Source organism: Alosa alosa, chromosome 20 (genome assembly GCF_017589495.1).
Source record: "Alosa alosa isolate M-15738 ecotype Scorff River chromosome 20, AALO_Geno_1.1, whole genome shotgun sequence".
NCBI classification, from domain to species: domain Eukaryota; kingdom Metazoa; phylum Chordata; class Actinopteri; order Clupeiformes; family Clupeidae; genus Alosa; species Alosa alosa.
In genome coordinates, this window is record NC_063208.1 from 12,515,879 (window position 1) to 12,527,039 (window position 11,161).

Sequence of the window (11,161 nt, forward strand, 5' to 3'; positions counted from 1 at the left end):
CACTTATGACTTCATCCTAGCAGTGTAATGATTCTTTCACTGCATAATCTAATAAACTCCTTTAATCAGGAAAAGAGTAACCTGCTGTAGCTATTATATGTTGCAAAACCCTTTTGTAAATTCTTACAAAATGGAAGAGGGTGGGTCTTGGATGCCAAATACCTCTGTTGAGCCATCTGGTGGTGTCGAGTTAATGCAATACCAAGCATGCAGCATTCATTATTCTTTATTCATTACATCTACTTCCCAGTGTGGTGGTTGTGGTGTATTGTTACATTTGAACGCCTACAAGGTAAAATGGGTTTGTATCAAAGCTTCTATTCTTAACTATAGTATGGGTTTGTTTTCTACGGAAGCATATTGCTGCCACGCTAAAATCAATAAAAAGGCTCAGTATTATGTAATTACGTGAAAAGTTTGTTGTTATAACAATATCTTTTTCACGTTTTAACAAGATATGTAGGCCTATCACTTTATTACATAAAATGATCACGTTATTTCATGATACTGATATTTTCACGTTATAACGTGAAAATATCATGTTATTTCAAGATATAATATTTTTACGTTTTTACAAGATATATATCACGTTATTACATTAAATTATCACGTTATTCAAGATAATGAAACTAAACGAAACGTGAGGGAAGAATAGGATATGCTCTTTTACACGACTAAATCAAATTCTATTTTAAGCTCTGTTTAAGACATTCTCGTTATTGAACACGGTGGGTGGTATTGTTATAGCGCTGCAGTTGCACAGTGCAGGCTGCTGGAGAGCACAGCAAATTAAATATTCAAACAGCAATAGCTTGCGCTTTTTGAGATCACACTGTAATCAACTCGGCCCCACCGGGAATCCTCCCGACTCTCCCGATTGACACTCCTCTAGCCTACACACAGGTGCAACACCCAAGCATTGTCCAGAATATTCTGCACCTGTGTGTAGGCTAGAGCAGTGTCAATCGGGACAGTCGGGAGGATTCCCGGTGGGGCCGAGTTGATTACAGTGTGATCTCAAAAAGCGCATGCTATTGATGTTTGAATATTTAATTTGCTGTGCTCTCCAGCAGCCTGCACTGTGCGACTGCAGCGCTTCACTACTCACTCCCTTGAAGGGAGCTTCACTTCCCCACAGCCTTAGAAATGACAGCGATGACATGCAGGCTACCGAGCCAGAGCGCTCTATACATTCACCCACATTGCGTGAAGACTCGCATAGGCTATTTATCAAAGCCCTTTCTCCCTCTTGCGTCAAGTTAGCGAAAGTTTTATTTATTGTGTTGATAAGAAGATAAAGCAGAACTATCAGGCTGTTTGAGCAGGCTATCCTGCACAGAACCTCTCTATCGGCCTCCTTTTCAGCGGCTCTCTGCCGATACACACACATCCCTCTTCGCTGCTCCTCAGTCAGCTGGGAATTGACCACACACACGTAGCCTACACACACATACTGTAGGCCTACACACATGCACAAAAACACTCATCAAGCAGCACTGTGTAGGCCTAATAGCAGTCAGGGTGCAAGTTCAGACACGATTATCATTTATGCCAGCCATGAGCTCTCGTGGCCTCGTTTCGTTTAGTTTTGTTATTTTGAAATAACACGATATTTTCATGTAAAAACGTGATAAATATCTTGTAAAAACGTGAACAAATCATATCTTGAAATAACATGATGTTTTCATGTTATAACGTGAGCCCTGAAGAGCTTTTATAGAGGACTTCTCCATTCTCGAAGAGGCAAACAGAATGAGTTTAACTTGACGACATGTTGTAATACCAATCTTTACCAACAGGTGGTACAAACCCCTCAACATATAAAGCATCTGGCGCCGATGTACTTGCGTGCCCTTGGCTCAACTGAATCTTCACTAGGGGGAGTTGTAGCACTGTGGACAACAACATGCTTCATGTACACTCCTCACGTAGGCACCCCCTCCCACCCTTGTAAACATGTTTGGGAGTTCCTGGGAATCCTTTATCGGTAGGCCTACTATTTTAAGATAAACTTTATCTAATTAAACACAGCACTTTGTCATTCAAATGAAAGTAGGCTACTTAGGCAAAGTGCAGATGTTCAAAAAACAATTGGATAAATATAGCTATTGCTGTGCATCCTGTGGACAGCTGTTTTATAATTTACAACTTAACTTATTGTTTTTGTTATCTGAAACTGATCCAATGATGATCAGTCCCCTTATGTGTTTGTGTGTGTATCCTGTGTGTCCACTCTGGGTTTTTTTCTTCCACTATAATGGGTGACCGGTAAATTGTCAATGGATTTTTTGCCATTGTTTTAAAATCTCTCCAAGGGAAAACCTTTTTTTTCCTAAGAATAAAACCCATTACAACTTATTTTATGGGAACAACACACTCCATAAGGAGATTGACATACATGAACTGTGAGGTCAGTACACCACTTGGGCAAACCATATGAAGATTTTGGTTCCAAAATGCTATATCTCCATTTTTAAAAACATTAAAAAGTCATGTCATTTAGTTATGTATTTCAGGTAATATCAATAAAATTGCAGTTGTGTTGTTTTGATTGTGTTAAGATACATCAAACAACAATACCAATACAAACAATACAAAATTAAAAAAATAAAAATATATATACTGATGAAAATTCATGAAAATTGAGGATATAGCATTTTGGAACCAAACTCTTCATATTTACTTGACTCTTGTATTGAAGTGGCTTTTTCTTTGTAAAGTGAGGCCTGAGCATCTTTACAACTCCTGACTAAAATATGGGAACGTTTTCTGGGGCAGACCCCTTCACAGCTGCTCTGCCGTGATGGAGGGCCGTTGACACGTTGCTGCTGCATTTCCTGGTCCCTTTTGTCTTTCGGCAGCTCGGTGACCTACTGCTGTTCTAACAAGGGAAAGGAGATAGAGTACGGGGTGGGGGAGTTGGGGGGTGCTTGGCAGCTACAGTTATGACCAGACAATGGGAGACGCACTGTGACACATTCTCATGCTAAGACACAATAGGGGGTGGAAAGAACGAGCCCACTCGGTCAGTTCATAATGGCTCTTTAATTGAGCATAATTGCAGACTCATGAGGGGTAGCTGTGTAGTTACGCAGGGCTGAAGATGTGGATACTTAGCAGGAATACCTTTCAACAGAAGAGGGTGCTGTAAGAGCAGAGGTGGTAAAATAAGAGCTGGGTAAACTATGAATTCTGTGATCATGTTAGGGGGATCTGTGCCATGCAGTATCAGATTTTTAAAAAGGCATTCAGAACATGTTTGATGATGGTAGAGGTTATTGTCCAATGTTTATAACAATACCAATAGTATTAAATTATTCCTAGTGTTGATGAGTGTACATATTGTGAATATAGATATTAGTCCTACAGTGTGTTTTTTTTAATTTAATTTTAAAAGTTGCAATTGGTGAATAAACTCTTTTGAGAGGTGGATAAACTCTATTTCTGAAATTTCAGGCGTGGATAAACTGCGTTTAGCCTCCACTACATCCCTGTGTGAGAGGTCTTGTGACCCTGTTCAGTATGGATGACATAAGCATCAGCTTTGTGTATATAAAAGCAATAGGCCTGTCCCTAAGAACAGTAAAAGTATCAACCAGACAGTAGGCTATTTGTTCATTTTATTTTCTTGCAAATGCAAAAAAGGCATTATATTACAATCATTCATTTGGCATACATTTGGGATTCAGAACCATGTCAATGACATCATGATATGAAAAAAAACTGAGATGGATTTAATTGTATTCACAGCTCTGAGTCTCTGAGTGTCTTTGTTTACAGGACATTACTCATAGAATCATAGTCACGCTAGCATCGTGTGAGGTTCATTTCCAGAAAAAAAATCAATATCAAAAACATATTCCAATAGTTATGGGGGTGCATGTTTTCACACACTAAACCACACCACCGCTTACAGCTTGGTCACTATTCTTCTTTCAGGGTAACCACAACACAAGCTCAACTGACGAAGAAGCAATACCTCACTTCCCTGGCTTGATCTTTATGCCCCAGTGTTAATTCAGAACCCCCGTGTCTCTCTCTCTCACACACACACACACACACACACACACAAAGGGCAATGCTCCAGCGATGCCCATTCATCAGGCCACAGATGGCACTGGGAAAGAGGAAGACATTTTTCCTGGGGCCCATCATGCCTGCAGCAGGCCTGTGAATGGGTGCATTATGGCACAGCCGAAAAGCTCTGAGGTCATCCCAAGACACAGACGAAGACTGCCTTTAAAAGCATTACCATGTTTCATGCATATGTCTGTCTCTGTCTTTGTGGTAGATTTGTGTGGGGATTGGAAATCTGTAAGTTACACAGAGAAACAATCTGCATTCCTCATGTATGGTTTCCTCCTGCTGTTAGCTTTCAGGGATTTGGGTCTTTGGGCATTGGTCCCATTGACACAAAATGATGTCATATAATCATGGCATGGTGCACTTCCTAAATCTAATGCGATAAATAATCTCACAACAATAGTATGACATTATGGGTCAAATACTGTATGCAGTGTATTCAGAACGTGTGCATTTCAACTGCACCTGGTGAGAACTTTCATTAAAAGACAAACACTTACAAATAAAGATGATGACATAATGTGAACATTCATTTTAACATTACATGGCATTCCCATGACAGCCCAGCAAGCATTGCTGTATTCATTGCTTTTCACTGCAAAAGTATATTATGGATACAGGATACAGTGTATGAGACCACTCTTAGAAGACATCTGTCTCTATATGGTTTTGTTTTTCAATAACCCCTCCATGTGTAAATGGGGTCTTCCAGTAAATCTTGTACAGGAAAAAGACTCTTGACAGGCACCATGCCTGCCATTACTCTCACCCTTTAGCTCGGTCCACACGCTCAAGAAAACTTTACGAGCAACAGAACACCTTATAGCAGGAACCAGAGCAGTCCAGTGGCTGTCAAGGCAGTGAATAATAACAACATTTTTGACCGCTCCTCTAATCCCCTTTGAGGGTATAAAATAAACCTCCACCTATACACTTCTTATAGGCCTGTTATGGTCATTATTATATGTGAGGTGAAACACAGAGCTGATGTTTCAGTCCTAGAGCACTGAACACTGATAGTATGCTGAAGGCTATGAAATTCCTCGGCCAGGTCTCCAGGGTAATTTGACTGTTGCCATGACGTACTATGACAGACCCACTGAGAACCTGTCCCTGTTGGCTCTGGATCATCTTGCACAGGCACACTACAGAGGAAGTGTGAGGTTGCACTTTCTTTGACTCACTTGAAGGAAGTGCAGAAAAAAAAGTAATTTCCATCTGAAAATGAGCAGAAGCTCTCAGTATGCAGTCTGCATTTCATTCTATGAATATGAGAACATGAAGATGGACTGCATGTGTCACTTCCTATGGTGATATATCTACAACAACAGAGAAGACTCACTGGCGGCAGACATTTTATTGAAAAATATATTGTAGGCACATGGTATATAGACATAATAAATACATATTAAACCTGTTACCAGATTCTTGAGAATCCATACATGACAACCTTTTTCATGTACAATCTAGTGCTTTACATTGTCAAATTAATAAATTCATCTTAATTAATCTTAATTATCTAATCTAATCTTACTATCACTCAATTAAATTTAATAAAAAATGCTCTCCTCCTCCCCCTTTGGTGCTTCCCTACCTTCTAGCTGCAGTGTATATCCTTAGCAATAAGTAGATGCAGCATATTGGGTCTTGCAATATCCCCAATAATCCATAGAAATAGAATATCTATGTTGTTTTATACAATATAAGTTGTGCAGATGTATAGTCCATCTTATACACACCCATTGAACCAACAAAAACTTTTGTGTAATTATTCCATATTTTGTGTAGTCATTCTATATCAGAACCCCTGACATATAATCAAAATACCATTAATAAAACTTCAGAGGGTTACTGTGACAGAGCGCAGTGCGTCTGTCACTGGCAAAGGCGGCTTTCCCGCCGCAACGGGAACAATGACTTTACAAACATTTGCACAAAGACAGCGCTATTAAATCATGTTGCGATGTTGATTTGTTTGATAACATGTTGTGAATGCCACAGACCTGAGGCGTGTCAGGACGGGGGTTAAGTTAAACTAGAAATTGGTTTAAGGGAAACATACAGGGAATCAAAGCCGCGATATGCGGTATAGAGGTTGAAGCGTATCTATTTATCAGTAATGTAAGCGTTCTCTAAAAGCGCGCATTATAACATCAATGCTTACTAGCTGGGAGATGGAAGTGCTTTGTCCGAGTGTATGTATGATTGTGTGTATGTACTTGCCTGTTCTCGGTGCTTCAGTTGCTTTCCGGCAAACTGGAGTATTGGGCAAGGGACACTTTTCTGCGCATCTTTCGCGCCCAGACGTGGGAGCGCTTATTGGCGCAGGTGGGTTTAGAGTGGTAATATTATTTGGTGCTTAGTGAGGTTTATTATGACATTGTATGGAAATATCATGAACGATTGTTAGTAATGTGTATGTCATGTGTTAACCAAAGGGTGGTGAATTTGAATTAATTGATTTGTTGCTATGCATGGTTTAGTCCAGTGTTTTAAATGGTGTCTGCAGAGCGCAGTCAGGGGTGAGGATTCCTCCTCAGGAGTGAGAGGTCCTGTTGAAAGGCCTCTGAGGTAGGCATAGACCCCAGTGGGCATTGTCCCGGTGTTTGTTTTCCTTTTTGTATCAGTGTTTTTTTGTTTCCTGTTTTGTCTGTTGCATAAACCTGCCGGTAGCTTCATATTAATACTAATAAAAAAAGATTACATCAACTTGAATTTCATTGCCTGAGTCTCACCATCCGCTTGGACGCATTATTACAGTTACCTTTCATTTGAGATCATGATTATGCTTCTACACCAAGGGGTTCATTTACAGTGAGCCTTTTATTGTCAGTATGCATTTTGGGTAATCATAAGAGTCTCCAAGCATTTTGCCAAATGCATACCTTTACAGGTATTTACTGGCCACTACATCACACATTAATTCTGTTCAGGGTATTCAGGGTCTCAGCTTTATAAAGAGGTCAAGCATTTAATGGTAGGCAAAAATAGGTGGGAACAGTGCCCTCTGAAGTAGGCACAGTGCAATGTTGGGGGGAAAGCCTAGAAATGGCCCATCCCAGAAGTTAAACCCCATTCTCATTTGCTGCTGGTGTTGTATCTTAACGCTACATAATGTGTGACTTGGTACACAAGGTAGTCCTTGAAAATCTATATCATCATCTGTCATGGGCAAACATGCACTTGTTCATTTCATTCCCCTAAAAGTTGAATGTAAGCCATACTGCTCTCATTGCATTTGAAACCGAGATTTATAAAATACTTCATGTATCTTATAAGTCATGTATGAAATGATCTCATGATGTTCAGAGTGCATGAAGGACACAGATTGGCGATAAAATAAAACTTTTGTTATTTGCCAAGGGCATACAGTAACAACCTTTATAACTGCCTCCGGCAGCACTGCATACTGATAAAGACCTCAGTGCACCTGTGATTGTAGCTCATAGTAACCATTACACAAAGCCACTTCCGCACAGAGTTTCCAAATCCTATATTCCTTCTGGCCAAATTGGACAAATATGGTAGGGTTGCATGTGGACCATGTGGTCAAATAGAAAAACCAGATGTTTACCCTCAGTATTCCTCTGTCGTCTTTGGGAGGGTAGGAAAGACTCCTTGGGAGAACAACTGACTAATTCAGCAGAGGCGGCATCCTCTGTGTCCTGGCTGTCTGTGGTATCCCGAGAGCAGAGAAGCTGGGTGGGCATTCGCGCTGGGAGAGAGATGGATGGAGGGGATGGGGTCAGCTCTGTCCCAACAGGCGCATCTCTCTTCGTTTTCCCATGATTCTTTGAGATGTCTCTAGCGATGGCCAGCGAGTGATCTGCGAGCCGTGAGGGAACGCGGCCCTGATGCTCCACCTGTGGGGACAATTTGTAGTATGTGGGGTGATTTGTCTTCATGGGAATGTTATTTTATACAGAGCCACCAACACAGTAATGTATGGGGCCATGCTGTTTCAGAATCTATAAACTATACAAAATCAAACTTGGGCAAAAACTGCTGAACCAACACTAACATTACTGGTTATCATTTCTGTAGATTGCAGACAAAAATCCTAAAATACATTGTGCATTTTCTTTGGAGTGGACTCACTTCAAAGGCAGTGGCTTTTGCGTCAAGTCTCCCTCCACAAGAACATTCCTGCAGACAGTACCGCTGGAGGGCTGTGCAACAGAACGGCTCTTGGAACATTTTAATAGTGGGTCCCCATGCACCAAAGCACACAGCTGGGGAGGCTGTCAGAGATGGTCTCCTACACGCTAGTGCTGACCAGAAAACATTTCCCACATCAGTCGTTTGGGACCACTTGGACAGGACCCTGCAAAGGCCCCCAGTGGGTGCTGATGGACACGAGAACACCCAGTTATATTTAGAGCGACGAAACAATTGTTGAGCGTGAGTTTCGTCAGATGGGTCAGTAGCAGACGCTGCAGCTGGTAATGCCGGACTCACCCAAGCCACACCGTTGGGTTCTCACTAGGTCAGAGGAAAAGGACAGTCATTGTTACTGAATGTGCAAGAGAGGTTTCTCATGGGGGCAAAGGAAGTGCATGGAAGGGGCAGTTATTTGAAGAGAGGCACAGTTTTATGAAGCAGGTGAATAAAGGGGGTACCAGCTGTTATGTAGGCCTACTGTATCAATATACTATTGCATAATAACAGTATTGCATTTACTGTAGCATTTTGTGGTATGTGGTTTTGTGGTAATTCTTGGTATTCAACTGAAAGTACAAACTGAGTTAAGTCTAGAATGTGTTTTTCAGCAGTTCCATTTCAGTTATTAAATCAATTGTTCATGCCTGTTACAGTCTTGTAAGTAGAAGTATAATATACTTTATATAAGTATTATAAGTAAGTAAATTTGGACAGCAATGTTGTTTTGTCCCTGCTGACTTGTCTGCCATAGGGTTCAAATTTTCTAGCAGAGCCCCTGCTCCTGGTCATAGGATCATATACAGATAACACTACGGACCCTGGACAACTCATTTCCTTGTCAAAGGATTGTATCCTCTCTTCCTCTTTGTCCTTTGCCTCACTACAGACTTCCTGTCCATCTTTTATGACATTCCTGTTCAGCTACTACACCCCCTTGTTTCTGTTACCCCTTTCCTTTCCCTGACACTTTGATGTTTTAAAGGTAAAATATAGTAAAACAAAAATTCCAGATAAGCCATACTGATTCCCTTACGCAATCTTAGTGATGCGCTGGGGGGAGAAGCATCACTGATTTTCCAACTGTCCAGCTGGTTTCTCCTCCTCTTTACTCTTCTCCTATTCTCTCTCTTTTTACACTGTCCATCTCTCCTTCCCTCACCCCTCCTCTTCTCTCCTTCCGGGTTTGCTTTCCCAAAGTGACACATTTCCTGCGGTATGGGAATGGTGGGAACAGGAAACCCAGCAGGTGGCTATGGCTGGGACTCCATCCAGTTGCCTGGTCTCTGGCCCTGTTTCGAATCCATCCTGTTATCGGTCATATCATGGATGGACATGAAGCATAACGAGTGAAGTGACAGTTCATAGTCCTTCCCAAGTCCCCTTTACCAGACTATGTGTTCTGCTGTCTCTCTGTCTGTCACTTTCTTGAATCCTAGCCATGTTATATGCCCAATATAGCCCTCTGGAAGCGTGAGATTATTCTGACTCGATGAAAATGCCCCTCAATGTAAATACAAGATAGTGGCAGAGTAAGCTTGAAAGAATGTCTGTTAAGGGCACTATGAGTGATTTAAGTGATGATTTTGTGGGTGATAAAACTGAGATATGCCTCAAACCATTAATTTTCACATACTCAAATGCAGCAAAACATGACAAGCAAAACATACGATTGTTTTAACAACAGATAAGTTAACCATTTAAGTGAAAAGCTATGTTCCCACAGAGGTAATTATGTAGATATTACTGTGCCATCTGGGTACTGATCCTCCATCACCAACTGTGCTGTAATGGTAAAACAAAGAAGCTCATGAAATAGATTTAAAAAGTAAAAAACTTCCTATACAGATCTCCCTCACAATAGTTTCCTATTAGCAACATAATACTGATTAGGGTCTCATTCATTACACAAGCTAATCGAAAATGAGCTACTCTGGTGTCAATTACAGAGCATCCTCTTCAGATAACCACTCTGTAGTGCTGTGCATAGAGCCCTTAATGTCACCGAGCATCCAAAAGGCTATCTTAGCAGATTATTAATCACTTCCTCTCATCCTGGGCTAAGAATAGCTCTCTGCCACATGGCTGTGGCGTGTCTAGACCCCACAACCATAGTGAGACAACAAGGCTGCTCTTATCAGCGGAGAGCATCTCATACCAGCATAGCACTCCTCTGCGTCTGGCTGTTGGATGAAAACAGAGACTTACTCAAATAGCTCTTTCTTATAAATTGACTTCAGGCTAAGGATGCTCTAGATGACGGGGCAGCCGGAACGAATTCTGCCCAATGTAACACACATGTGTTTCAAACAGGAGGGGATATTTTTCTCTGGGTTTCTTACCATTGTGGTTGGGTGCGCATGTGTTTTTCGGAGAAGATCAATGGAGAATGTCATGAATGGGAGATGTAAAGTTGACAAAGCGGTGTCTGGCCTGGTGGTGTACATGGCAAATCTTAGCCCAGGACCCTAAAACAACAAGTTCCCTTGACCTAGTTTTTCACAATTATTCTCTTGCATTGTTCTCATCCATGCATAGAATGACCTGGTAATTCAATTCAATTCAAATTCAATTCAGTTCTTGCAATTGGCATGAAGACGTCTTGGTGCTGCCACCACATGGTTAAAAGAGCTTGCGTGAGAGGGAGATCTCACAGCACAGGGATGAGTGCATAATTGAGAAACCATGGCAAGACCTGTGTGTATACGCTTGCATGGAAAAAAACAGAGTCTGGACGTGTGCCCAGATTCCATGCAAATGTTAAATGGTAAACAGTGGCCAATGGTCTCTCCTACTGAGACACAGGCTAAGGCTGCTGCTGTGGGACCCTTGGTATGGACAGAAAGAGAGAGAGAAAGAAAGAGAGATATATATAGAGATAGAAAGATAGTGAGAGGGAGAGAGAGAGAGATAGAGAAAG

The 11,161-nt window shown here is 41.3% G+C and overlaps 1 long non-coding RNA gene across 1 annotated transcript; it reads right to left on the reverse strand.

Annotated features, from left to right (window-relative positions):
- Nucleotides 1–6,727: 6,727 nt before the first annotated feature.
- LOC125285377 lies at nt 6,728–11,161 on the reverse strand. The gene is made up of 3 exons (XR_007192020.1): nt 9,278–11,161; nt 8,182–8,565; nt 6,728–7,946 (listed from the first exon to the last, which is right to left on the reverse strand). It is a non-coding gene; the product is annotated as an uncharacterized LOC125285377 (long non-coding RNA).